This window comes from Podarcis liolepis (genome assembly GCF_965112155.1).
Source record: "Podarcis liolepis genome assembly, chromosome: 2".
Classification (NCBI taxonomy): domain Eukaryota; kingdom Metazoa; phylum Chordata; class Lepidosauria; order Squamata; family Lacertidae; genus Podarcis; species Podarcis liolepis.
In genome coordinates, this window is record NC_139555.1 from 102,589,705 (window position 1) to 102,617,338 (window position 27,634).

At 43.3% G+C, this 27,634-nt stretch overlaps 1 protein-coding gene and 1 long non-coding RNA gene across 6 annotated transcripts in view; one reads left to right on the forward strand and one right to left on the reverse strand.

The window, feature by feature from the left end:
- Positions 1-27,634, forward strand: part of FHIT (fragile histidine triad diadenosine triphosphatase) — a 1,028,662-nt gene that overhangs the window by 245,464 nt on the left and 755,564 nt on the right. The gene's annotated exons all lie outside the window — the stretch shown is intronic.
- LOC310702253 lies at positions 22,898-25,026 on the reverse strand. The gene is made up of 2 exons (XR_014523405.1): positions 24,980-25,026; positions 22,898-23,194 (listed from the first exon to the last, which is right to left on the reverse strand). It is a non-coding gene; the product is annotated as an uncharacterized lncRNA (long non-coding RNA).

Below are 27,634 nucleotides of genomic sequence, written 5' to 3' on the forward strand. Positions count from 1 at the left end.
TTTGTTTAGGGGCTTGTTTGAATGCATTCATATAATTGGCAGATTGATCTAAGAAAGACTGCATTAATTATATTATGTTTCTCCAAGTGAGTAGACCTACCATACTTTTGAAATCAGCAAGGACGTAAAGTCTTACAAATGCATTTGGAGAGGAAATCTATGGCTATTTCGACCACCTTCTTCATTTACAAATTCCAGGCAGATGCTACATTACTCAGATAGTTATTTGTGAATTACCATCAGCCATCCAAATCTTCAGATCAAGTTTTACGTCTCCCATTTGCTTTGGGGGGAAGAAGAAAATCACTACATTGGTGTCGGGGAAGCTTCACTGTAAAATTCATTTGGGCCAATTTCCACTAATGTCAGCTTGCTATTATTCTCAGCTACTTTCTTGCTCACCTCCATCTCAGGTTCAGAGCAAGCCTAAGGATATGGATTCTGTCTTTCAGTAAGCAAGGCATTACAATTTGTAAGAAAAGTGGGTGGCTTAGGGGCAAGAATCCCATATTGTTGCTACCACCGATGAAGGCTCAGCAGTCATTTGAGGAAACAAATAAACCTCCCACCTTTCTGCCAATGGCAGTTCAAGGGTTTGTGTTTGTTAAAGTACATCCTAGAGCAACGCTGAACACTTCATAAGTTCCATTTGTTGGCGAATTGCCTGGGACTGCAAAACAAGCAACTCTTAACAAGGTAAAGAGGTATGTATTTAGCATCTGTCAAAAATGGTATAGTGAAGGTGCCAGATGAACCTCTGTGATCAGGCAGTGCTACAACTTTGGGGCAGCAACAGAGAATGCCCTTCCCTGGACTGCCACCCACTGAACATCTGAGGGTGGTGGAACTACCAAGAGTACCCCTATGTTGAACTTCACACCAGAGAGAGTGTGTAGGGAAGGAGACAGCCTTTCAGATATTTCATGCCCTTCAACATTTCTCTGATGAAAATAGGGACGTCTCATTCCATAATGATATTTTCACTATTTGTACCCCACATGTCTTACTGGGTTGCCCCAACCACTCTGGACAGTTTCCAACATATAGAAAAGCATAAGAAAATATTAAACATTAGAAAACCTTCCCAATACAGGATTGCCTTCAGAAAGCTTGGGCATCAGATAACTCCATACCCTCCAACATTTGTCCAATGAAAATAGGGACGTCCTAAGGAAAAGTGGGACATTCTGGGATCAAATCAGAAACCAGGACCGCTTCTCTAAATCAGGGACGTCCCTGGAAAATAGGGACACTTGGAAGGTCTGATAATAGGCCTAAGAAGTCCTTTAGGAACACAACTAACACCAGCAACTTGAATGGGGCCTAGAAATGAACTGGCAACCAGTGCTGCTGTTTTAAAACAGGAGTGATATGATTTCTGAAAGGAACCCCGGTCAGTAACCTGGCTGCTGCATTTTGGACCATTTGCAGTTTCCGATCAGATTTCAAGGACAGCCCAGTGCAGAGTGGATTGCAATAACCCAATCTGGAAATTACCAGAGCATGGAGTACCACCACCAAGTCACTTCTGTCCAAAAGGGGTCTTACCTAGTGAACCATCAGTAGCCGGAAATGGGCATTTTCTAGCCTTTAGCTTCCAGTGACCGCGTTGGATCCAGAAACACCACGAAGCTATGGACCAGCTCCTTCCAAACGAAAACAGGATTATGGCAAGACTGATAATCATGACAAGATGATGGCTATGTCAACAGTATATTGACATGTGCTAGAGTTCATGGAGTGTAGTTTCCGTACTTGTTTTTAGTGCAGTGCTATAAGCTGCCTGTCCCCCAGGCTGCATCTGAAGAACATGCAATGGCCCTCTCAACACAGCTGAGTTGATTTCCCTACAGCCCTCATCTTCCAGATACCAAAGAAGAAGAGAAGTAAAAGGAGACCCATATGACAAACATTGCTTATTGTGATGCTGTCCTATCACAGGTGGATGAACTGCAAATATATTAACTGGTAGGTTTTGGTTGGCATTTTTTTTTTTTAGTGATCTAAAAGACAAACCCAGTTCTGCTTTTATTTCTTGACATTAAAAAATGCAAAACCAAAGGGGGAGAGATTGAGGGGGGCTGCCTCAAAGGAACTAAAAATGATTTCTCTGCTGTTAAAACAGAACTTCAGTTTGGAGGAGAGGAACTAAGGAAGTTTAAAAATTGCCTGGTGCATCTTAGCTAATTCCTTTTAACAAGCCCACATTATTTGATCTGTACACCTAACCCTGATCTTTAATATTCTAAAACTGACTAGGTTGACAATGCTTGGCAAAGATAAGGATAAGCACTGTGAATCCTGCCGTTAACTGGATGGCTGTGGTACTTTTATGAAGTTAGTGCCTGTCCTTATAATGACATTTATGCTCCGGTATTAGTCATTAGCCTTTAATCTGCCATCAGTTAGTCCTTTTATCATACACCGGCTTCCCTTGACTTTCCTGTTTGTAATATTAAAACTGCAATTAAACTGAGCCCTGTGCAGCTGGGTGCCTTTACTTACGCTGGTGCTTCTGCGGGGACTCCCAACCATTCCACTCCAGGAATATTTCAGTCTCCTGTGTATGAAAGTGCAGCTTGCGGTTTGAGAGAAGAGTGTGGTGAAGTGGCAGTGAAAATGAAAACATCTGCCTGCCTGCCATCTCTGGATTGCAGCTGTTAAATGGAGACGTGGTCCAGAAAGAAGTCGTGGCAGGTGAAGAAGAAGAAGAGTTTGGATTTGATATCCCGCTTTATCACTACCCGAAGGAATCTCAAAGCGGCTAACATTCTCCTTTCCCTTCCTCCCCCACAACAAACACTCTGTGAGGTGAGTGAGACTGAGAGACTTCAGAGAAGTGTGACTGGCCCAAGGTCACCCAGCAGCTGCATGTGGAGGAGCGGAGACACGAACCCGGTTCACCAGATTACGAGTCTACCGCTCTTAACCACTACACCACACTGGCTCTTTTAGATGAAGCAGCCTAAAGCCGGGCATAAGCACTAATTGGCCATGGAAGCAACTTGAGACTCTGGTGGCAAGTTGGAATCAAAGAGTGCTCCCAGACTACACACCTGTTCCTTCAGGGAGGGTGCACCCCTCCCCTCAATGACTGCATAGTCATACATTAAAATTTAGTGTATGGAAGGCATTCACCAATGTGCGTGCAAGAGAGGTGTGGGGTGGGCAGCGATTCTTGGTGTGAGAACAGCAGTGTTGCAAGTCCTTGTTTTCTGTAAAATGGTGGAGGGTTAGAGTCCCATTCGATTTCAGCACTATTGTGTAAACGTGCTTGGGAGCCGTAGGGAAGGTTAAGTGGGCACTGTAATATATAATACACCATGTTAAGCCAGGAGTGGGGAACCTCAGGTCTGGGGGGGGGGGGGCCTCTCTGCCTGGCCCTTGGCCCCCTGGGCCATGAGCCTCACCTCACTCCACACCTACCTCAAATGCTTTTGCCTCACTGGAATGTGTCCTTGAACGGTGATAATGCCTCTTTCTTGCCTGTGTGGTTTGTGTCTGTGTGGAAACCTGACTGCTGCAAGGCCTAAATGCAGTCTGCTATGAAAGGTAAGTCTCTCAGAATATGTTCCAATCAATCTGTTGGACTTTAATCTCTCAGAATATGTTCCGCTCATATTCTAAGTTGGTCAATGGAATTACATATTGTGATATGATATGTTGAATTGTTTTTTGAAATAGAAGTTATACTGTTACATACTGCCTGTTACGTCGTGTGTGCCATTACCAGCACTGTATTTTCATAACAAAAGGTTCAGCAGTGTTTTGTATGGAAAGGTAAGTGTCACATCTGTTGCGGCACCTGGTGTTGCTTCTGGCCTCACCCACTATTTGCCCCAACTCAGAGGTTTGCCTGTGAGGGAATGCAACCCCCCTTGTGTGAAGCAGACTTGGACGTCTTGCTGCTAGAGGCAACAGAGAAAAGCCCCACCTCTGTGCATCCTCTGTGATCCCTCCTCCTGCTCCGCTGTGCCTCCCCTTTCTGTGAGGTGCATGTGTGGTGGTGGGCAGGCAGACACATGGAGGAGGAGGTGGCGGCAGCAGCAGCCGACAAGCACAGGGAATGCCTCATGGAGGCTAGATCTGCCACCCTTCCCAGCTTTCCAGAGCCTGCCGCCCTGAGGCAACAGCCTTACCTTGCCTCATGGGCCCTGGTGGAAAGCATTGCAGAAGCTCATTAGGAACAGTGCCAGATTAAACCGTATGGAGGCCCATAGGCAGTTGACATCTCAGGGAGATGGGAAATAATCTCCTAATAAGTTTTTGATTTTACCAACCAAATTTTAATAGACCAATTTTATCACACAGTACTATTTTGATTCATTGTTGTGGGGGCCCCTAAAAGGCCGGTGCAGCCCATAGGCTGGTGCCTCCTCTGCCCGTTTGGTAATCCATCACTGATTATGAAGACTGACTCACCTATTGTATCAACGTGTAAGAGAAGCCGGGCGGACTATTCCATCTCCTGGCACCCACATGTACAGCATGAAGGTCTGCAGAGAGGGAGCTGCTTCTTCCCTGCAGTTGATGATGCAACATGCACAGAGGGCAGTGGGTGGAGCCAGTTGGACCATGTGATGTTGGGAGCAGGACTAGTCCATGCAGCCCTGCTCACTAGTCACATGTTGTCAGAGACCGTGCTGAGGAGGGCTGCACAGATGAGGAATGGTGGGAGCCTCCCCCTCCCCCTACTCCTGAATCTTCCCAGGAGCAGGAGGACAGTATAGATTTGGAACAGTGGTTTGCAGAGGGACATAGTTCAGAAGGCAGAAGCTGGGAAATACTGGATGGGGAACAGCTATGAGAAGAAACACCAGAAGAGAGAGGGTTAACAGATTCACAGTCTCTGGACAGCATCCCTCTGCTCAACCCAAGGTCAAGAAGAGCTCATAAAGTGTCGAAACAGAAACCACAGAGGGTACAAGCTCAGATTAACAAGGCGCAGGAGTGACGTAGATTAATAGGGACAGAAGGGGGTGTGATCCTTAATTGGGAGCACCGCCATTTCTAGGAAATGTATTCTTTGTTCTCTTGCTGTGATTATTAAAGTTTCTAACTGGTAAGACGTTCCTTTCTTTGATCTTCTTATCTACTGCGTGGGGGGCGGGGAGGAAGCTGATTCCCCAGAGTCTGACACATGTGGATAGATTGCGTGAGTCGTTCTTCTGAGCAAGGCTGGTCCTTCTGGCCATGTGCAGTGTCAGGTGTTGCCTTGCTATATGTATCTTGCGCATGTGTAACAGCTGGCATCCCTGACAGATGTCTGCAAATCTTTATGAGATGTTATTTCTTTTGCAGAGATTTGCATGCGGCTTTTTGCAGCATTCTACAGAGTGGGTTTTCTAGTCCGCTAACAAAGTAATAATGATATTTATTGTTCTGTTTATCATTAAAATGCCAAGAGGCCCACCGTTAAAATGCCAGAAGACCCAGAGTCCAACAAAATAGTCCAGGGAACAAAATCACCACCGCGTTTCAGAATGATTTCCCATTAAATTTTATTTTTATTAATATTTAATTCAATAAAACAACATATTAGGCTGCTGTACTTAACGTTCCAGCTATGCTACAATTATTGCCCATCCTCTTAGGCCCCTTCATCACAAAATAATCTGGCTACAGGCATGCATGAAGCTCACCCCCTATTTCATCTTTCCAGTTCCTTTGTTGCTGTTCTTTGTCCAAATCCTAAAAGTCCTCTCAGGCAGACAAAGGTCTTTTTCTCTCCCCCATTTTGGTTATGGATTTGAATGTGCTATTAACACAGTGGAGACCAAATATGTGATTGGCAGCTGCAGGCATTGGTTTACAATACAATTGTGTAATGATTAAGTCACTTAGTAAAAAAAAAAGGGGGGGGAGAAGGGAAGCAAGAGAGAACACACAGACCAACATTTTCTGATTCTGAGCCTTTGTGTTTGAATCTGGAACAAAGCATATTGTATTTGAAATAAGATAAGAAGCTGCTTCCCACATAGACGGAATAATTAACAGTAATTTGTAGCCAAAATGAGCCTTAAACAAAATATAATTTGGAATAAATCCAGCCACCCATCTGAAATGAGTTGCAGTGTATATGTGTATGTGTATATATATATGTGTGTGTGTGTGTGTGTGTGTGTGTGTATCTCATTAAGTTATGGTGGTGGGGTGGGTGTGGATGTCAGGCATTGGTAGGTTACTATTGTTTAAGTATCTCTTCTCAGATTATATGCCTTAAAGCTTTGAAATTTGTTGCAGTTCCCCTTTTTGTGTGTGGAGACAAATCTTTTCCCCAAGTCCTATATGTAGAAGAAGGGCCGTTACCTGTATAACACTTGTTATACAGTGTATATATATATATATACACGGGAAGACACCCGAAGACACCAAAACCTGCATTCCTGTACCCGTGAAAATCTACGAAAGCAAATATCTCATATATATATATATATATATATATATATATATATATATATATATATATACTGTGATGACCTACTTGTGAGCTTCGATGTTGTATCTCTCTTCACACAAGTGCCCATTAATGAAGCCTTGACAGCCATTCAAAACAAATACAATCCCCCCGAATACATCCTGGACCTGACCAACCACTGCCTAACCAACACGTACTTCATCCACAATGGACAAAGATACAAACAGATAGAAGGAGCACCTATGGGATCACCCCTCTCACCGGTCATCGCAAATCTGTACATGGAACACTTTGAAACCAATGCTCTAGACAAGTCAGAACACAAACCCAAACTTTGGCTCAGATATGTTGACGACACCTTTGTAATTTGGCCACACGGGAAGGAAAAACTAGATAGCTTCCTCACACATCTCAACAGCCTACACCCCAAAATACAATTCACTATGGAAATAGAAGCCAACAACCAACTTCCCTTCCTTGACGTCCTAATCTACAAAAAACCTGATGGCTCCCTAGGACACACTATCTACCGGAAAAAACCACACACCAACCGCTACTTACATGCACAATCACACCACCACCCTGCACAAATAAACTCCGTAGCCAAGACTCTCATCTCCAGAACCAAACGCCTGGCTGACAAAGACCACTTGACAACTGAGTTACAGAATCTCTCAAATGTGTTAATCGCCAACGGATACCAGCAAAACAGGGTTACGAAGCTAATCCAAAAAGAAACACCCCCAAAAAACCAAGACACGGAAGAAAACAATGGCATGGCCCTCCTTCCTTATATCAAGGGCACTACAGATAAAATTAGCAAAATCCTCCATAAACACAATATCAAAACAGCCTTTTGCACCAACCAAAAAATAGCCAATATCCTCAGAAACCCCAAAGATAAAATCCAGTTAGAAAACCAAGGGGTCTATGAAATACCCTGCAAAGTCTGCCCAGCCACGTATATTGGACAAACAAACAGACGAATAAATGCACGTATCGCAGAACACAAGAATGCCGTCAAAAAAGAAGAAAAAACTTCCTCTCTTTACCAACACATGAAAGAAACAGGACACGAAATTAATTTTGCAGATTCCAAATTGCTCTTTAACATGGAACATCACCACAAGAGAATAATCATGGAAGCCATCGAGATAGAGAAACACCCTCACAACATGAACAAGCGTGACGACACGTCCCGCCTGCCAGACATCTGGAAATTAGCCCTCCCCACAAAAACCGACACCAGAACCAGAGGCACACAGAACGCCATCTCCAATCAACCACACCAGACCCAAACCCAGACCCTCTCCACAGATAAATTACAGACACCATCCAGCAGCCAAACCATAGTGGCACCTCCGGATGCTGCACCCCCCTGCAATCCCTACACAGATCTGGCTGGCACAGGGCACAACACCACAGCTCGCCCCTATACACGAAGCCAAGCCAGAGCACAACTAAGTGCAGTACAGCCATCTTCTCAGAAAAACTCTTCACAAGCTCAAGAGGTCAAGACACGAAAGCTTTAGCAACTAATCCACACCTAATGACCCTCCTAAGTGGTACTCAGAATATCACTCAAGAAATCACTCAAGATATCCCTCAAGTAATTAATGAACAAAAGAAGAAAAGGCACACCCACCTGGGAACTTCCTCTCTGCCCAGAACGTTGGAGGCTATACACCACACCCCCTCAACAGTATTTATAGGAACTCAAACACTGAGATCCTGCTCTGTTCCAGTAACAAGAAGCCGAAAGTACCAGCCTGAAGATGACGAGTGAGACCTCGTCGAAACGTCGCCTAGACACCCCAACTCTTACACGGGAAGACACCCGAAGACACCAAAACCTGCATATATATACTGTATGTATATATGTATATATATATATGTATGTATATATGTATGTATATATGTATATACACTGTTACACCATGTATAACACTTAACTGAGGAAACTGAACAAGCCACAGTGTATAATCTGAGACAAAAGAAATGGTGAGAGTTTGTCTTTCTTTCTTCAGGCCTTGTACACAGCAGGCATCATTCAGTTTGCAACTCAGCTAGTGATAGTGTTAAAATCAACTAGCCAAGAGGGGGGTGGGTGGAGATGTTGCTTAGCATCCAGGCAGAGAAGCATGATGTTTGCTGAGGTAACAGATGCCCTGGTTGGCTGTGCAATTCTGAGGGAGTTTTCTCCTCTGTATGTTTGGTTGAATGTCTCCCTACCGTCTGATGTTATTTACTTCAAGATACTTCAAGAAACTCCTGAAGAAACACCTGAAGTTTCTTGAGGTAAAAAAAAAGATAAAACATCTCTGTTCCTTTCCCCTCAAATTATACGCTGTGTTTTCTTCAGTTTTGCTCAGTTAAGTGTCACTAGGTTACGACTCCCATTTGCATTATTTAAGTGACTTAATAGTTTGCTTCCTCAGAGGAACCAACTACAGCAGCCAATGCAGGTGTACTCTGCCTATTAAACAGTACTCAGGGAAAGGCTTCAGGCCAGTCTTGTGCAACTTCACCTGTAGGGTGGGGATATGGTCGCCACAAATTTATCCCATGATATATAATGACTTGTATATACAGTCTGGTAGCTCTTGACTCCTGCTTAGCTGGAATATATAGTAGTTTTAAAAAAACAACAACCAGAAACATGGAGCCCCATTTACAGTAGGAACTGTTAGTATCTTCGGCTCACAGGCAGAGGTACCTGGCCTCCCCCGAGGCAATTGAGCGAGATACTGTGCTTACCGTCCGTCTGCGACCTCGGCAGGCTAGGTAAACAAACCCGGCGATTCTTCTCATTAGTCGTGAGAAGAACACACCCTCTGCTTCTCTCTCCCTCCCTGCATTCTCCCAGGGAGGAGAAATGAGACAGACAGGAGTCCTTTCTACATGTTTTATTCCTGTCACTCAACAGTACATAGAAATGTGACTGCACCCTTCAGACTCCATCAGAAGAGTCACAACTCCTCCCCTGTACTTCCAGTACAGGTCAGATGACACACTGAGCTAACATCCGGTGCTCAGTACAGAGAATAGGCTCCACCTTTTCCCCAACAGTACAGTGAGAAACCACAACATCCTGTTTTGCATTCCAGCTATCTGGAGCTGGCTTTTGCCTTGGTGCTTTTTCCTGACAGGAACTGAATCTGAGAAAACCATTGAGGTACTTCCTGGGTGTGGGTGGCAGAAGGGATAAAACGCTTTTTGCCCAATGCCCTCCACAACTTGTGCAGGGAGACTTCAGTACTTTTTAATGAAGAATTTGCAAGGAGATTTTTTTTTTTAAAGTTGAGAATAAATCCCCTTTTAAAAAGCAACAGCAAAAGAGTAAAACAACAGGCTTATTTTAAAACGGAGGAAAGCAAAGACAATCATATGTAGTAGACCTTCAGTCTGTTTCTTAACCCACGTTTTTAAATTATAAAGCTTAAAGAAAAGTTCAAGGTGGCGATGTTTATTGTAGGGCAAATGGTAGGATTTTCTGGTTGTTGTCGTTTTTTTGGTCCAATTCCTTTTAGACGGTTGAGGAGGACATTGTTTAAAAGCATGTTCCCTTTCCGCTCCCCTGAATTTCTACCAGGAGAGCAAAGAACGAAGTGTCCCGATTGTATTCCCTGCTCGGACATTGCTTAAATGTGGCGCCGTCAGATATTTTGTGTAGGCCAGACAGGTTGGCTTGAATGTTTGTGGCATTCTGTTCCATCTCCTGCATTACCCCTGCAATAGCTTTTACCTTTTATAATAAGTGTAGGCTTACCGTCACTTCAGAGAGCAAAGCTGTGCAGCAAGTAATCCCTTCTGAGAAATGCCATCCCTTCCTATCGGTTCCCTTTTGTTTGAGTGACTTATTAGATGCCCTCTCTCTATCAAGCATGAGAGGCTCAGCAGACGGCATCCTCCCCTTTCTTTCTTTGTACTGGTGAATCCTAAATGCCACATGTAAGACGTGGGCTTGCTCCCCTGCTGCTTAATTCTTGGCACAACATGTGAGGTGTCTTTTAGAGGCCTCGTCTACCTATCTGCTCAGCTCCCTAACCTCTCTAGAGCCGAAACGATTTGATGCAACGAAAAACTAATCCGTCCAGCGCGCATCCATGTGCCCTGAATAGCAGGCATGACAACCGTGTAATCAGAAATATAGATGTATGGGAGTGCTGTTTTGCACAGGCCGCATTTTTACATCAGGCTCCTGCCAAACTGGGGGGTGGGGGTGGGGTGGGAGGCCTTTTAGCTGGAACTTTTGCCAAAATTCCTGCCTTAATCAAGACCTGAGATCCACATCGCTCCTTAAACACCTACAAGACAGGCAATGTGCACAGGTGTCTCCTTCCGTAGTTTACTCTTTTTCCAAAAGAGGAAACAGAGACAGAGCACAATTCAAAGTGTTGGTGCTGACCTTTAAAGCCCTAAACAGCCTTGGCCCAGTGTACCTGAAGGAGCGTCTCCACCCCCATCGTTCTGCCCGGACACTGAGGTCCAACGCCAAGGGCCTTCTGGCAGTTCCTTTGCTGCGAGAAGTCAATTACAGGGAACCAGGCAGAGGGCCTTCTCGGTAGTGGCACCCGCCCTGTGGAATTCCCTCCCACCAGATGTCAAAGAGAAAAACTACTAGAATTTTAGAAGACATCTGAAGGCAGCCCTGTTTAGGGAAGCTTTTAATGTTTGATGGACTATTGTTGGAAGCCACCCAGAGTAGCTGGGGTAACCCAGCCAGATGGGCGGGGTATAAATAATAAATTATCATCATCATCATCACCATCTGTTTAATTGCAATAGGAGGGAAATGACAGTTGCCTCATTTTCTTCAGGACGTATATTATTATTTGTTTTAAAACGGTTCTAAATGTACATACATACATACATCCCTCTCAGTTGTGTATGAAAATACAACATGAACGCATTAAAGCAGCATCATAAAAACAGAGATAAAAAATCAGAAAAAAACCTTAGCAAAACCATATTATAAAAATGGATAAAAGCAGGAATTTAGTCATAACAGTGTCCAATCAGGGAAAGCCTTGGAAAAGTGGGGGTGAGTAGAGAGCTTTTACAAGTTGTCCGAAGGAACTGATGGATGGCGCCTCATGTTTGGCAGAAGGAAGGGCATTTCGGAGTGCAGGGGCAATGACAGGAAATGCCCATTTTTGGGTCACCACCCTGGTTCCTTGAGGAAATTTTCCCCAGATGATCTAAGTCATCTTACAGGTCTGTACAGGGGTAGGATGGGCCCAATATAAGCATGTAATAAGTCCCATCATATAACTCCCCTCACACCTTTCCCTGAGGGGACGTGGGTGGCGCTGTGGTCTAAACCACTGAGCCTCTTGGCCTTGCCAATCGGAAGGTTGGCGGTTCAAATCCCTGCAATGGGGTGAGCTCCCGTTGCTTGGTCCCAGCTCCTGCCAACCTAGCAGTTTGAAAGCACGTCAAAGTGCAAGTAGATAAATAGGTACCACTCCGGCGGGAAGGTAAACGGCGTTTCTATGTGCTGCTCTGGTTTCTCCAGAAGCAGCTTAGTCATGCTGGCCACATGACCCAGAAAAACTGTCTGTGGACAAACGTCGCTCCTCTCGGCCAGTAAAGCGAGATGACCGCCACAACCCCAGAGTCGTTCGTGACTAGACTTAACTGTCAGGGGTCCTTTACCTTTTACACCATTCCCTGAACATATTATCTCCCTGTGCGAACAAATAAGAATGAAATTGATCTGAGCCAGAAATGACATGTGTAAACTTTGCACAACTAAACCAAACTGTGAGTTTTCTCTTGTTCGATTCATTCAGTTGCTAAGTGGAACGCTTAGGTTTATGGCCTCTGTATGAATGTGTTGTTTGTGATTGTATTTCACATCCTTGGGTAGGTGATGGGAATCCTCATACCTCAAAGAGTTGTGTCTCTTCTTATGCTTTTCTGCCTCTGGCCCGCTCCCTGCAAAGTCTCACCCTCCGTCAGCTTAATATTATCCTCTGGCGAGCTGAATTATGCAGCTGAGATGACTATATGGATTCTAAAGTTGATGTGGAGACAAAGTCAGATTATCCTCAGGCACCTGCACCCTAACAGTCCTTTCCCATTCACATGCATTCAGCGATAATGGATCCTGAAGTGGCCGGGCCAGCAAACTAGCTGCTTCATGGTATCACCTAAAATAGATGACATAATAAAGCCAATACTCCTGGCAGCTTCAGTGTGTGTTCCACTTCCGAAGTGGAGACAAAGAGCTTTTGCACTGCTAAGGCAAAAAATCTTCTCAGCATAGGGATGCCTGTATCCTGGGAGCACTTTTTTAAAAAAACTGTTTTGAAGAGGGCTGCTCCCCTAAGGTCATGGTAGTCACCGACACTTCTCATTTGAACAGCTCTTCAGAATTTCAGACCTGGATATTCCCCACCCCCTCTTTCTTCCACTAGCAAATTGGTAAAGGTAAAGGGACCCCTGACCATTAGGTCCAGTCGTGACCGACTCTGGGGTTGCGCGCTCATCTCGCTCTATAGGTCGAGGGAGCCGGTGTTTGTCCGCAGACAGCTTCTGGGTCATGTGGCCAGCATGACTAAGCCGCTTCTGGTGAACCAGAGCAGCGCACAGAAACGCCATTTAGCTTCCCACCGGAGTGGTACCTATTTATTTACTTGCACTTTGATGTGCTTTCGAACTGCTAGGTTGGCAGGAGCTGGGACCGAGCAATGGAAGCTCACCCCGTCGCGGGGATTCGAACCGCTGACCTTCTGATTGGCAAATCCTAGGCTCTGTGGTTTAACCCACAGCGCCACCCGTGTCCCTCATCAAATTGGTATAAACTATCAAATTGGTGTATATTGCATACATGTAACCCAAGAAGGGGAATGTGGGATGAATGTGTCTTTGTTAACAGCCTTTGAGATTGAGAGCATTTGGTATTACGCAAGCCATTTATTGGGGTAACCAAAGAAAGATCTGATTGTCCGGGAGGGAGACCAGTCTGAGAACCCTAGGCACACTGCCTCAAGTTGTATGATGGAAGAAGGCAGAGCATGCATATAATAAAGATTTAGTATGAGCAGCTAAGGTAAGAGATCAGTTATAAATACCCTTGAGCAAAACTGCCAATAAGATGATACATTTGGGGTGCTTGCTCTTCAGGAACCATTTTAAGTGGCTCTTTGTCAAATACCTTGACAAAATCAGCAAGGAAATCCTTCTGTCCTGGACAGGTGTTGCTGGTCCCCCCACCCTTTGCTGCTGGGAGCAAAAAGGTCACTAAACTTAGTGAGGAGAGAAGCTAATAACAGCTACTTGGAAATTGGGATGCCTGCATTTAGGACTTGGAAAAAAGCTCTCCCCCTCTCCTATCGCCTTGAAGGAGATATTTTCAGGAATCGTTGGAGTTGCACTTCAAAATGCAAACAACTAGCTTGAAAGGGGTTTAGTCTGCAAATGTCACCCTAAAATTCGCAAAAGTGAATTTTGCAAATATGGCTGTGTTCTACTTTCAGAGGCAGTGAGCTCTTGAATACCACTTTCTGGGAGTCACACGCAAGGAGAGGTGAAGAATTATACATGGAGTTCAGAGTACATAATGCAACTTTTCATTTAATCAAGATAGAGTTTTGAAAAACGAATCAACCAACGGGCATGGTGATAGGTGAAAGTGAAAGACAGAATCTGAAGCAGAAATCCAGAAACTAGGAAACGAAACTGATTGATACATTGAAGTAGTGCATTTTGCAACTACTTCTGATATTCCGTCATTTACTAGTAATGTTGAAAACTTTTTTTGTTTTTAATAAAGAATGTGTTGAGTTTGGATGCAAACTGTTAAGCCCACTGCAGAAAACTTTGCTTTCAAACCACTCTTGACTCTCAGGTGGGTGGGGGGAGATTCTGTTCTAAACCGTGGAATGCACTCAATTCTGGACTGAGTGTACTTGTTAGAAAAGTTACGTAAATAGAGATGGCTGTGGAGGAAAAAATATATATATCATAGATTTGAAAAGAAATAGTGTATTATCCCTTGTTTGCTTTTTTAAAAGCAGAGCCTTTGTTCTCTTGATCTCTGCAGGCCAGTATGCAGCTTTAACATGAAGCAATGCTAATGAGCATTTGGAGCCGTTAATTTATGATGCATCTGACAGCATTGTAGTGAATTGAGTATGAGATGCATGTGATTATGTCGGCATGCTGAAGAATAAACCAGCTGCTATTTGTTCTGTGAGCATACAGAGAACACCCTCTCGTTAATGGCCCATAGCATGATCTGGCATCTGGTAAACTAATACGTTGTCATCTTTACCATGAAAGTCGCCACAAATCATTAATGAATGCAGCAACCATTCAACTTCTTATGTTGTCTGAAACACACCAATTACTGTAAAAGTGTTCCTATTAGCAGCATGATTGAATGATAGCAACCGGAGAGTAACTTGTTAGCACAAACTCTTGTTGTAGAGACAGTAATGAACTGCTCACTCCAGCACTTGTTATTCCCTTTTAATCAGGAAGGATGGTTAGAGTTGATTATTTATATTGGTACTTTGCATCAGCACCCAAGGTAACAAGCACAAAACTATTTCTTGGATGCTTCCACTGATGGTATCCACGGCTGGCTTTTGCAAGAGACAGGAAGGCAACAGGATAGGCTGGTGTTCATAAAACAGAATAATAGAATCGTGGAGTTGGAAGAGACCCCGAGGGTCATCTAGTCTAACTCCCCACAATGCAGGAATCTCAACTAAAGCATCCAAGACAGATATCCATCCAACCTCTCCTTAAAAACCTCCAGTGAAGAAGAGTTCACAATCTCCTGAGGGAGTCTGTTCCACTGTCAAATAGCTCTTACCATCAGAAAGTTCTTTCAGATGCTTAGTCTGGTAACCTCGAGGTAAGATTACTGCAATGTGTTATATGTAGGGCTGCCTCTGAAGACAGTTTGGAAACTTCAGCTGAAGTGCAGAATTCAGCAGCCAGGTTGCTCACCTGGGCAAGATGGGTGGAGCATATTACACCGATCCTGGTCCGACTGCCCTGGCTACCAATTAGTTTTTGGACCACTTCAAAGTGATGGTTTTCACCTATAAAGCCTTAAATGGCTCAGGACCAAAATACCTCAAAGACCATCCCTTTCCACATGAATCTCCCCAGACCCTGAGATCATCTTCTGAGGCTCTTCTTTGTGTGCTTCCTCCTCTTGTGGAGGAGGTCAGGAGGGTGGCAACACAAGAGTGGGCCTTTTCTGCAGTGGTTCCCTGCTTGTGGAATGTTCTCCTCAGTGGAGGGTTCGGCTGGCACCTTCATTATACACCTTTAGGTGCCAGGCAAAAGCATTCCTCTTTAACCAGGCCTTTGGTTGATTGACATCCAATGTCCTTTTAAAATGTGTTGGGGAGGGTGGGTTATTGGGTTGCTTTTATTATGTATTTTGTATTTTTATATTGTGATTTTTATGTTGTGAACCACCCTGAGACCTGTGGGTATAGGGCTGTATAGTTTAGGAGGCTTCTTTGGTCAAAATTGAGTACACACTTCCAGAGTTAATGCTAAATACATTACTTCTGGTAAATGGGCTACCATAGCTGCTAGAGAGCCATGAAAATTTGTGTCTCAGCCTTTTCTGAAACCCAAGTGGTGCATTGGTTGCCAGATGTGAGCCCCCCCCCCTCCAGCATTCTACCCCACTGCTTACTGAGTTGTGTATGTTCAGTGGTTTGTTTGACATTCTCAACTGGCTCAGGAAAATGGTGTTTGGTTTCCACAATACAGTTGACAATTACGAGCTGGGTAAATCTGTGTTTTCCACCATGTAGTAATGAACTTTCAGCAGCCTTGCTAACTGGGAGCCATGAATATATGGAACTGTCTTATAATTCACTTGGCTGAACAGCTGTCTAGGGCCCAAATGGAGGTCTTTCCTGATCGATTCTCAATTGGTGTATGCCAGGGATTGAACTGTGGACCTTCAGCAACAAGCTATGCCCTGCGACCCCTTCTGGAAGTTGCAGCTAAATGACCATAACGTGGGAAGTGTTTACTTTGCAGCTGTTGATTGATGAAATTGCAAAAAGGTGTCGTGGAGGGTGGGCATGGGAACGGAATAAGGAATACCTCTCACTGGTTTGCAATGTGAAGTAGCTACGCAGAACCACTCATTTTAAAATAGGACTGTGAGGTAGATTTTGATTGCAATTGATGCCTGGTAATGGACCCTCATATAACTCAGGCTGGCACCAGATCCATAAAATGCTTTTGCAGTCCAGAGCGAAAAGCTATCTCAAGCTCTAGGTCTGCAGCTGAGACTGTAAACACAAGCATAATCTACTCCACAGATCCTTTTACCAAATGGAGGAGTATGTGAGAGGGAGACCTGGGAGCTGATTATTCACAGATCCTGGGTCTTTACATTCCTGAAAGCAGGGAAGTCAGCCAGAAGGCTATAAATCAACGACTGAGCTGCACCAGGCAGTGAGTGAGCTTAGTAATGAGTGGCATCATGCTACAGCATTGTCTATTCACTTTAGAATGATAAAATAAAAGGCTGTGTGTCTTGGAAAGAATAACAGCCTTATTCTTTTTGCCAGCTAATGGTGGACACATTATTTAAAATGGCAGAGCATTTAACTCAGGGATCAGTAAGGGGGATATTCCTTTTTATCCCCTTCCCTGATAAAATGTTTGGCATTTTAAACAGGGCTTACACCGGATTAGATTAATTTTAGCCCAGAAGTGGGGAACCTTTGGCTCTCCAGATGTTGCTGAACCACAACTCCCATCACCCCTAGCCATTGGCTATGCTTGCTGAGCCTGATGGGAGCTGCAGTTCAGCAACATCTAAAAGACTACAGGCCCCTCCTCCTGTTTTACCCAATTGTTTGCATTTGAATTGATGATGGGTGCAGTCCGAACCATAAATCTTCTGGGATGAGTGAGTTAGAATGTGGCAGGTCTCTGGCAACTGGGTGGTATCTAGGCTAGCAAAAAAGAAAAAAAAAGGTGCTGTGTTGTTGTTTAGTCGTTTAGTCGTGTCCGACTCTTCGTGACCCCATGGACCAGAGCACGCCAGGCACTCCTGTCTTCCACTGCCTCCCAAAGTTTGGTCAAACTCATGCTGGTAGCTTCGAGAACACTGTTCAACCACCTCGTCCTCTGTCGTCCCCTTCTCCTTGTGCCCCCAATCTTTCCCAACATCAGGGTCTTTTCCAGGGAGTCTTCTCTTCTCATGAGGTGGCCAAAGTATTGGAGCCTCAGCTTTAGGATCTGTCCTTCCAGTCAGCACTCAGGGCTGATTTCCTTCAGAATGGATAGGTTTGATCTTCTTGCAGTCCATGGGACTCTCAAGAGTCTCCTCCGGCACCATAATTCAAAAGCATCAATTCTTAGGCAATCAGCCTTCTTTATGGTCCAGCTCTCATCTCACTTCCATACATCACTACTGGGAAAACCATAGCTTTAACTATACGGACCTTTGTTGGCAAGGTGATGTCTCTGCTTTTTAAGATGCTGTCTAGGTTTGTGCTGTAGTTGCTTTGAAACTATTTAAAAGGCTTGTTCTCATGTGGGTCTGTATCCAGTGTGCACCTCCAGATCCCATTCCCAAAACAAATTCCTCTGCTCATTCTGTCTGTCAGGGAAGTGTTCTGAAGCCTCAAGGCTGTATACATCTAGCGAAACAGTACATATCCCGAAGTAACACGAACAGCACTGGTAGGCGTGGTGTTGTCAACCCTTTGGAGAGCAGCAAGTGTCGGCAACCACTGGCATATATGTAAGCTCTCTGACTGGTTTCCCCCTATTACTTCTCTTCATTTCAGTTTCGTGTCAGAGGTCCTTTTTATTGGCATTACACTAGCTGCATATTGTCTGGTGCTCTGGGCTGTACACAGGAGTAAAATGTGCAAGATTTCTCTCTCTCTCTTCTCAAGATGGAGCGCGACTAGAAAATCCTATTTTCCAAAGGCCAGTCACCTCTCTCTGCACAATAGTTCTGTCCTTCAAGTACTTGTTTCCTTTTTAAAGTTTATATCAGTAGTTGGAAAGGCTGCCTGAGGCGGTTTATTTTCTGTTACAACTCTTCTCTGTGTAAAGCATTTCCTCCTAAATCCTTTTAATGGATGACCTTTTCTTCGCTTAAGTTCATGCCCTCTTTTTTCTTTTCTCTGACGCGATTGCCTATAACTTTATATGGGGGTGCTGGTTCCCCCCCCTTTTGCTTTTTTCGTTTGTTTGTTTTGTTTCGCTTGGAATAGTAACCAGTGCTTTGGAATAGCAACCAGTTAATTTCTAGTCTTTTAGAAGGGAGACCTAGCTGCAATAAGCCCATGGCATATTCAAGGCTTGGAATTGTCACAGGGCGTAATCCCATTTTAGGGTCCATTGGAATGAGCAGTGGGAGTCAGTAACCTCTGCACCATCCACAATCTGTCAGCAAGCTGCAAAATGAGGCTTTTTGCATCAACCACCATTCCATAGTGAGACCAAATTTTGGATATTGAAGCCATCCAGCGCTGCATTACAGAGGATAATCCTTAGTTTGAAGCACAGTCTGATCCAAGTCCCATCTATAGATAGACCACTGTTAGGGTGACGGAGAGCGGTGGTTTTGAAGTTGCCCATGAACAGTTAATGCCTAGATTAGCAGACTGAGCAGGATCACTTGGTCACAGTACTCTCCACTGTGATAGTGTTCCTTTTTAAAACTATGCCAATTATTTCTAGATTTGCATCTATTCATATAAATTAGCATATGCAACTTTTGTTCAGACCAGTGCCATATTTTGTCCACTTGGCAATGAATTTCTACTCTTATGGCAACGTGTAAGTGGCCATGCTGTGCTCTGGATCTTTGCTTTGGGTTTTGAGGCCGTGATATTTATTTATTTATTTTGAATTCAGCAATGTAGCTTTCTTGAATTCACCTGCAAGGGCAATGTGGTTGTGTGGGCACAACTTTGCACTTGCAACTCAGGTTCATTATTAGAATGATGTTGCAGAGGTGCCCAAAGTTGATTTTCCTTGACCTTGCAAGTTCAAGTATGTAAACATCAAGGATAACCTTCGTATAGTGTTTTAGTAAGGTGCTCAGAACACTGAATAGGAAACCTCAGTGAAACATTTTAAAAGAGTTTAGTAGAAAGTAGCCAGGATAAATGCAGCAAGGAGATCAGGCTTACAAGTGGTAAAAGTTTAGATAAGTCTTAATAGCAATAGTCAGCAGATCTTTATTATAAAGGTCCAAGTGTTTGAGCGCAGCTCTCTCTGCCCCTCTAATATGCTCGACGCTAGATTACTATCAGATTATTACTTGAGAATTTTCCATTGTGATAACCTTGAGTATCTTTTAATAAAATAATTATTTTCTTGATATTTCTTATAGATGAGGGTGGCTGAGTTGTGAAGAAGTCAAATGGAAAAATGTAACTTCTACCATCAGATTTCAGGAAAGTGGGTTATAGTGCCTTGGGAGCTTTTTAACTGATTAATTTTTAAAGGATGTATTAATACTAATTCAGCAAGGTAATAAGACAAAAAGGATTTAAGTATTTCTGCCTGGTAGAAAGAGCTTGCTAAAATGACTTTTCTGCTGTCACCATTATAAAAATAAAGAAACACTTCCAAGTATTTCTACAAAGGCTGTTTTATGCACTTAAATTTAGCCTTAATTGTTCTGGGTTATGTTTGGGACTTGTTTAATACATATGGGCTCTTTTTTTAAAATAACTTCCTCATTTTCCGCATCATTTCTGTGTTCCCATTTTATCACATGCCTTATTCAAAGCTCTTGTTATCTGCCCTGGTACCTATAGGTCTGGGTCAAGTCAGTAGAATGCATATTCACCAGCTGATTGAGATGGGGTCGTGATTAGGAAAGTTGTGAGGCACTGGGAGCAGGTGAAGGCACACAGAAGGAAGGCAGGGGAGGTGAAGAGGCATTAGGCCAGAAACAAGGTATCTGGGGCCCTGGAGATGTTGCCAGTGGCGTAGCATGGGGGGTGCAGGGGGGGCCGGCCGCACCGGGCGCAACATCTGGGGGTTAGGGTTAGGGGGCGCAAATCCACGGGTTAGGGGACGCAAATCCATGGGTTAGGGGGCGCAAATTACTTGCCTTGCCCCGGGTGCTGACAACCCACGCTACGCCACTGGATGTTGCTGCACTACAACTCCCAACTCCCACCTGAGGCTGATGGTTGTTGGAGTTCAACAACTTCTTCCATGTGTTAATGAACAGTTTGTATGATTTTTTTCCTGGAATAAAAGTCTTATTGAAACTATGCAAGTTAGTGGGCCGTTCAGCGTTAGCAGCAGAAGTTGAGAATGTTGGCTGCTTTTGAATGCCGTGATAAACTACGGTTTATTGCAAACCATAGTTAAGACTGTTAAGGGGTCATATGAAAAGACAAGTTGCAGCTAGAGCAATAAATGATGACTAAACACTAGCAAAGCCATGTTGGATGGATTGCTAGGTGGACTTTACGCTACAAGGACGTAAAACCAATGAAATGAATTTTGGGTCATCGTTTTAGAGAGTGACAAACAAGACCTATTATATTTCTGTTGATTGAATATTTCTATACTGAATTATATGTTATAATAAATGGATGACGATGACAGTGATGATGATATTATCAAACAAAGTAAAACTAATAAAATCTGCCCACTGACTTTCATAACAGTGAGAACAACCAAACCTCATGGAAACCTACAGGAAAGCGTTTGTGGTTGTTTCTTGAAGGTTATCAGAGAGGAAGCCTGGTCAATGGGCTGCTGGGCCTTGGCCCAGGTCTGGAATGGGCTTTAGCTGGGGTCCAGTTTGGATGCTGTTGGATCATGCTAGAAATCCGTGAATGGATATTTGTGGAAAGGCACAGTTCAGTGGTTAGAACACATTCGCTACCAAGCTAGATGGATTAGTGACGTGACTGAAACCCTAAAGATTTCAGTAAGGTAAAACTATCTGGCAAGAAGGATAGAAGGAAGAAATATTGCACACTGCCTCCTTATCTGATACAGCGCACCTCTTCAAAATGATGGGTTTCTTGCAACTATGACGAGGTGAGCATGGGATATGCATGAAAAACTACTCCACTCCTCAAGGAAAACATATCTTCATTTAAAATCCGGTGTTTTCTCGCATTTAATCAACACAGGTCACTCTCTTCTTCCATGCTGCTTTTACATGGGTTTTAGTTTTGTTTTATCCTTCACTTGCAGCACAGGAATGTAAAGCGAGTTCTCCCAGCTAGATCTTTCCTCCCTCACCTATGATTCTCCAGGAAAGGAAAAAGGCTCTTAAAATGGCGCAATATATATATTTCTGGTTTATACTGCTATAATGTATCATTGGCATTTCTGTTGGACATACCAAAGGATGTGGCTTTATGAAGCTTCACATAGCTCAGTGGTAGCATACATTAAGGTAAAGGGACCCCTGACCATTTGGTCCAGTCGTGGCCGACTCTGTGGTTGCGGTGCTCATCTTTCTTTATTGGCCGAGGGAGCAGGCGTACAGCTTCCAGGTCATGTGGCCAGCATGACTAAGACGCTTATGCCAAACCAGAGCAGTGCACGGAAATGCTGTTTACCTTCCTGCTGGAGCGGTACCTATTTATCTACTTGCACTTTGACATGCTTTCGAACAGCTAGGTTGGCAGGAGCAAGGACCGAGCAATGGAAGCTCACCCCATCGCGGGGATTCGAACCGTGACCTTCTGATCGGCAAGTCCTAGGCTCTGTGGTTTAACCCACAGCGCCACCCGCGTCCCTTGGTAGCATACATTATTTGCATGCAGAACATCCCAGGTTCAATCCCTGCCATCTTCAAGTACAACTGGAAACAGACTCCTGTCTGAAACCCTGGAGAGTAAACCCTGCCAGTAAACCCTGACAAACGATCTAACAGTGTGAGGGAGCTTCCTGCTTTTTTATTGAACTGTAAGCATACAGGGAGCAGGGGTAAACCATCGCATGAGAACAAGCCTTTGAAATAGTTTCAAAGCAACTACAGCACAAACCTAGACAGCATCTTAAAAAGCAGAGACATCACCTTGCCAACAAAGGTCTGTATAGTTAAAGCTATGGTTTTCCCAGTAGTGATGTATGGAAGTGAGAGCTGGACCATAAAGAAGGCTGAATTGATGCTTTTGAATTATGGTGCTGGAGGAGACTCTTGAGAGTCCCATGGACTGCAAGAAGATCAAACTTATCCATTCTGAAGGAAATCAGCCCTGAATGCTCAGTGGAAGGACAGATCCTGAAGCTGAGGCTCCAATGCTTTGGCCATCTCATGAGAAGAGAAGACTCCCTGGGAAAGACCCTGATGTTGGGAAAGATGGAGGGCACAAGGAGAAGGGGACGACAGAGGACGAGATGGTTGGACAGCGTTCTCGAAGCTACCAACATAAGTTTGACCAAACTGCGGGAGGCAGTGGAAGACAGAAGTGCCTGGCGTGCTCTGGTCCATGGGACACGAAGAGCCGGACACGACTAAACAACAACAATATTGTTTTTGAGAACAGTTTGTTTTCGTGTGTGTTATGGATTGTATCTTTGCGGGACACTGTCTGTTGTTTACTTGTTTTGCTCTTACATTTCCTGTAGCAGGATGCACAGGAGTATATGTTTCAAGTTTTGATTGTGGCCAGATGTTGACAAAATTAATTAAGATGCAGGGGTTCATGCAGATAAAGTTCCTATTAAGAGTAGGTGCTCCCATCCTTGCTTCGACACATCATGTTGCTTTGATATCCTCTTGTTATCGGATCATTTCCCCTTTCTCCTCCTCCTTACGTCTGGCTGTTTCTGAATTAAAAATACAAAAATATTAACAAGCCAGCAATATGACTACAGCTTTCAAGACAGCCATCCAGCAATTCTTTAAAAATCATATTATGTGTACTTAATGCCTACCTGACCTTTTCTGCTGTTACTTTAATCTTTTAAAAATTCATTTAATTTAAAAGCCGGTGTATTAGGCCATTTATATGTAAATTGCCTTTAATTCATGCATTGATTTAACAGACTAATCCAAAAGATCCTTTACCACTGGTGACCTCTTTGACTCTGTACTACTGAGGAAAATGTAAAGTGGTTGCATGTGACCTCACGTCCATGTGTAGCATAACATGCCTCCTCGAGTCTGCATAAATCGGTCATAATAGCAGGATTCTTCCCATAACACTGAATTATTGCACTGCAGCCTTGAGTTGCTGCTGGAGTTTAGAACAGCTTTCATTTTTTACATGATGCGCATCTTGAAACCCTGAGCAGGCTTTTCAGTTGACGTTGAAACAAACGGGGATTTGTAGGTAAATATGCAATTTAAGGGATTAATTATTTGAATCTTAGGATATAGTCATTATCACAATGCAGAACCCCACATTTTGCTTATATATCACACTGATCTGAGCATTAAAACTTTCGGTAGAGATCCTCACCTCAATCTGAGTTCTTCATTGAGTGGGAGCAATGCACCTCTGTTCCTTTATGCCCCTTAAGAACACACTAAACCATGCCAGAGCCGGGTGCATTATTGTTGCTGCTCTGGCAAAGGTGCACCCCAAACACAATAGCTGCCTCGGGTGGGGAACGCCAACCAACTGCTAATCCATTTTTTTTTTGTAAGCTTCCGTGTGATTAGGAAGTATCCTAGCTATGCTATGAGTTACTATGACTTTACTGAATTGTATTAACCATTTTGATGAAGATGTTCTCTGTTTACAGAATCACAGAATTGTGTTATTTCCCTTTTATGCTGTTGTGCTTGATATTTCGACGATTGCAATGTTTGCTGTCTTTTAGCGCTATTGCAGTCATTGAGAGCCACTTTGAGCTCAACATCCATTGTTGGAAAAGTGTAATGCAAATATTAAATGTACACAACTCAACAATCTAAAGCCTGGTCATAGTTCACGGTCTGGAGAGATGCTCCAAACTTGAGTTCTTTGTGTGGGAACGTTTATATAATTTAGCAGAGTTTCAATGATCCCCTGTTTGAGTTTATGCAGTGACAAGTGGGTTGCTAACTCGTTTGAGTCCTTTCAATAATTATACCTTCCTGGTTGATAATCCCTTTCTGTCCCTCTTTAAGAAAACACACATGAATCTGAATCATATTAACATAAACTACTTTACTATTAGATTCATTCAGGTTTACAGAGTTGTTCCTGAAGGCAGGCTTAGGTTACATAACAGATAAACTATATTCTAGATCAGGGGTCAGCAAACTTTTTCAGCAGGGGGCCGATCCACTGTCCCTCAGACCTTGTGGGGGGCTGGACTATATTTTGAAAAAGAATAATAATGAATGAATTCCTATGCCCCACAAATAACCCAGAGATGCATTTTAAATAAAAAATACACATTCTATTCATGTAAAAACACCAGGCAGGCCCCACAAATAACCCAGAGATGCATTTTTTTTAAAAAAGGACACATTCTACTCATGTAAAAACATGCTGATTCCTGGATCATCCACGGGCCGGACTGAGAAGGAGATTGGGCTGGATCTGGCCCCCGGGCCTTAGTTTGCCCTACCCATGCACTAAATAGTAGTGAGTCATGAGAAGACTGCATCCAAGCAGTTACCAATTAACACTCCTTGCAGCAACCGACCAAGTGACAAAACTGCCTGCAACATGGAGGCAGTTAGTCCTCTCGGAATGTTGGACTTGACTGTCAGCTTTATATCCCACACTTTGGCTCACCACACGGGGGAGATTCACACAGAGCCTAGTTTTCATGCTCTAGCCCCCTGTCTCCTCAGTCTAGGTGACTGTCACTAGCTTAACAGCTGCCTTACAAAATTATGTTGCTATCAGAACACGGATCGCCCAGAAAGATTTAAATATAATCAGATTATGGTTCTGACGAATAAACGAGAACTGCTTTCCTTTTGCAAAGCCGTGTCTACTATAATGCACAGATTTCTACAGCAACAACTCCTAGCATGTATTTGTCACTGCCAGGAATGAAGAATCACCTGACCAATTGGCAAGCCGCCTTATGTATTATTGGATCTATCTGGCAGCTTTTAACAGCATTTGGGATGATAATTCGATTGAACTGTTGTGACTGTTAGTTAAAATTTAAAACCTCAAAATAATAATTATTTGTTTTCTCCTTCCTTAGAGGAATCTGTTAACATATTTTTAATACTCTATGCAAGAAACTCCATGCAAGAAACTACCCCTTTCCCAAAACTATTTGGCAAGAGACCAACTATATTTCTAAAACAAGCACATTAGTACCTATGCAAATTCACTGCAGGAATAAAGGAATATTAATCCAGAAGAAAACAGGAGTAAGCTCTGCCTTTAAAATGCAAACATAAACTTCTATTTAGGCAATGAAGTATGTTGGCCATGTATTTCCTGGTGATTATACAATAAATACAATTTATTTGTGTGTAGCTTCGTTCCTATGAAATGTCATAAAACAGTTTGCACCGAGAGAAATGACAGTTTGCAGAGTTATGTGCAGTCACACGCAGAAAACAAAACAGCATGTTAAAAGCTTGCCACAATAAGGAGGAGAAACGTGTCAAGATGCGGGCTAGCAGAGATAGGGCCTATAACAAGACTTCATTTTGTCATGAACGGTGAAATGTATTGACAGGATTTAAAATGTGATATCATTCATTCTCCAGAAAGTAATGGATTTTTATTTATTTCTCTGTGGAAACGTAGAGGGGAGAACGCATTGTAAAATGGCAAGATTGTACCAGCTAAAAAAATTCTCCAGAACAAAAACATTAAAAGATAGGAATTGCAACCAGTTATTCAGAAAAAGTATTTAACCTTGCTATTGATAATCACAAGCAAAGAGGGCTTGTCCCATTATCAGAAAAGAATTATTAAAGGATAAGGTGGTTGTATCACTTTATGTGGTTGTATGAATTTATTTGGGGCATTTACCCTACTTCTGATGTTCTATTGGTGGGCAGGAGGAAGGAAGGGAGGCATCCCTCTGTCTGTGCTTGGTTCTGCTATGGCAGGGAGCCTAGTGCCAGACAAAGGATGGGCTTTCTTAGGGGGAATTGCAGGCAGATCCACACCATACATTTACAGCGCACCCAATGGACACTTAAAGCACATGACTTGCTTCATAAAATCCTGGGGACTGCGGTTTCCCCCTCACAGCGCTACAATTCCCAGCATCTTTAACAAACTACAGTTCCCAGGGTACTTTGGAAGGATGTCACATGCTTTAATGTCAATTGGATGGGCTTTAAATGTAAGCTGTGGATTTGTCCTCCATACCTTCAAACAACACAAAGGAGTTTGACTGAGTTGAATGGGTGTGCTGTCGTTTAAGAGGTCCAAAATGTGGAGTTGTGTTAGAAAGACTGGGAAGTATGTGAGACCTTGTAGAGTGGTTAGCAAGTGGTAGTAGGGTTTGTAATATAAGACCTTGTAGAGTGGTTAGCAAGTGCTAGAAGGGTTTGTGATGGACTTTTTGTAGACTCTCTCTCTCTCTCTCTCTCTCTCTCTCTGTGTGTGTGTGTGTGTGTGTGTGTAGGAGATCCAGACAAGACTGTCCATTGCCGTATGTTATAATTTTGCTATGATGATAGTAATTTGCCCAGTAAATTAGAGATAATAAGCTAATTAAAGGAATAGATGTGGGAAAAGTCAGCCAAATAATTTAACTGACAAGATAATGTTGTTTGTACCAAAGCCAAGAACATCAGTGCATATCGTCCAGTGGAAAACTGTCAGTTCTGGAAATTCTGTGTGTTTAAAAGTAATTGATGGGAAGCCTAATGAACATACAGACTGCCTTTACTATTACATTACATCAGAAAAAGTGTCTTGATAGAAAACATGCATCAAGAGAAGGAGAATGGGTGGCGGTGTGGGTGTGACATTTCTAACTGGGTACTAATGATATGGAACAGAAAGACCAGTTGTTTTACTTCGCATACATTGAGGCCATGCATGGAGCAAAAGGGACCAGCTGCACAAAACACAACTTCAGGTGATTTACCTTGTCCCTTGGAGGGTAAATGGTATAAGCAATGGGTATAAAGAAGAAGATAGCCAAATCATTTTAAATACCGTGGAAACTCTCCTGGGACTCAGCTATACAGCTGCAAATAAAACATTTTGTGTTGTGAACTCCAATATACAAATGTGACACTAGATGGCGAGAGTGAGCTAAGACGATTTCGATGTATTTTTTTAAAAAAAAAATTTTTAAAAGCATTTGCACATCATAATTCCAAATGCATTATTTTTGGTG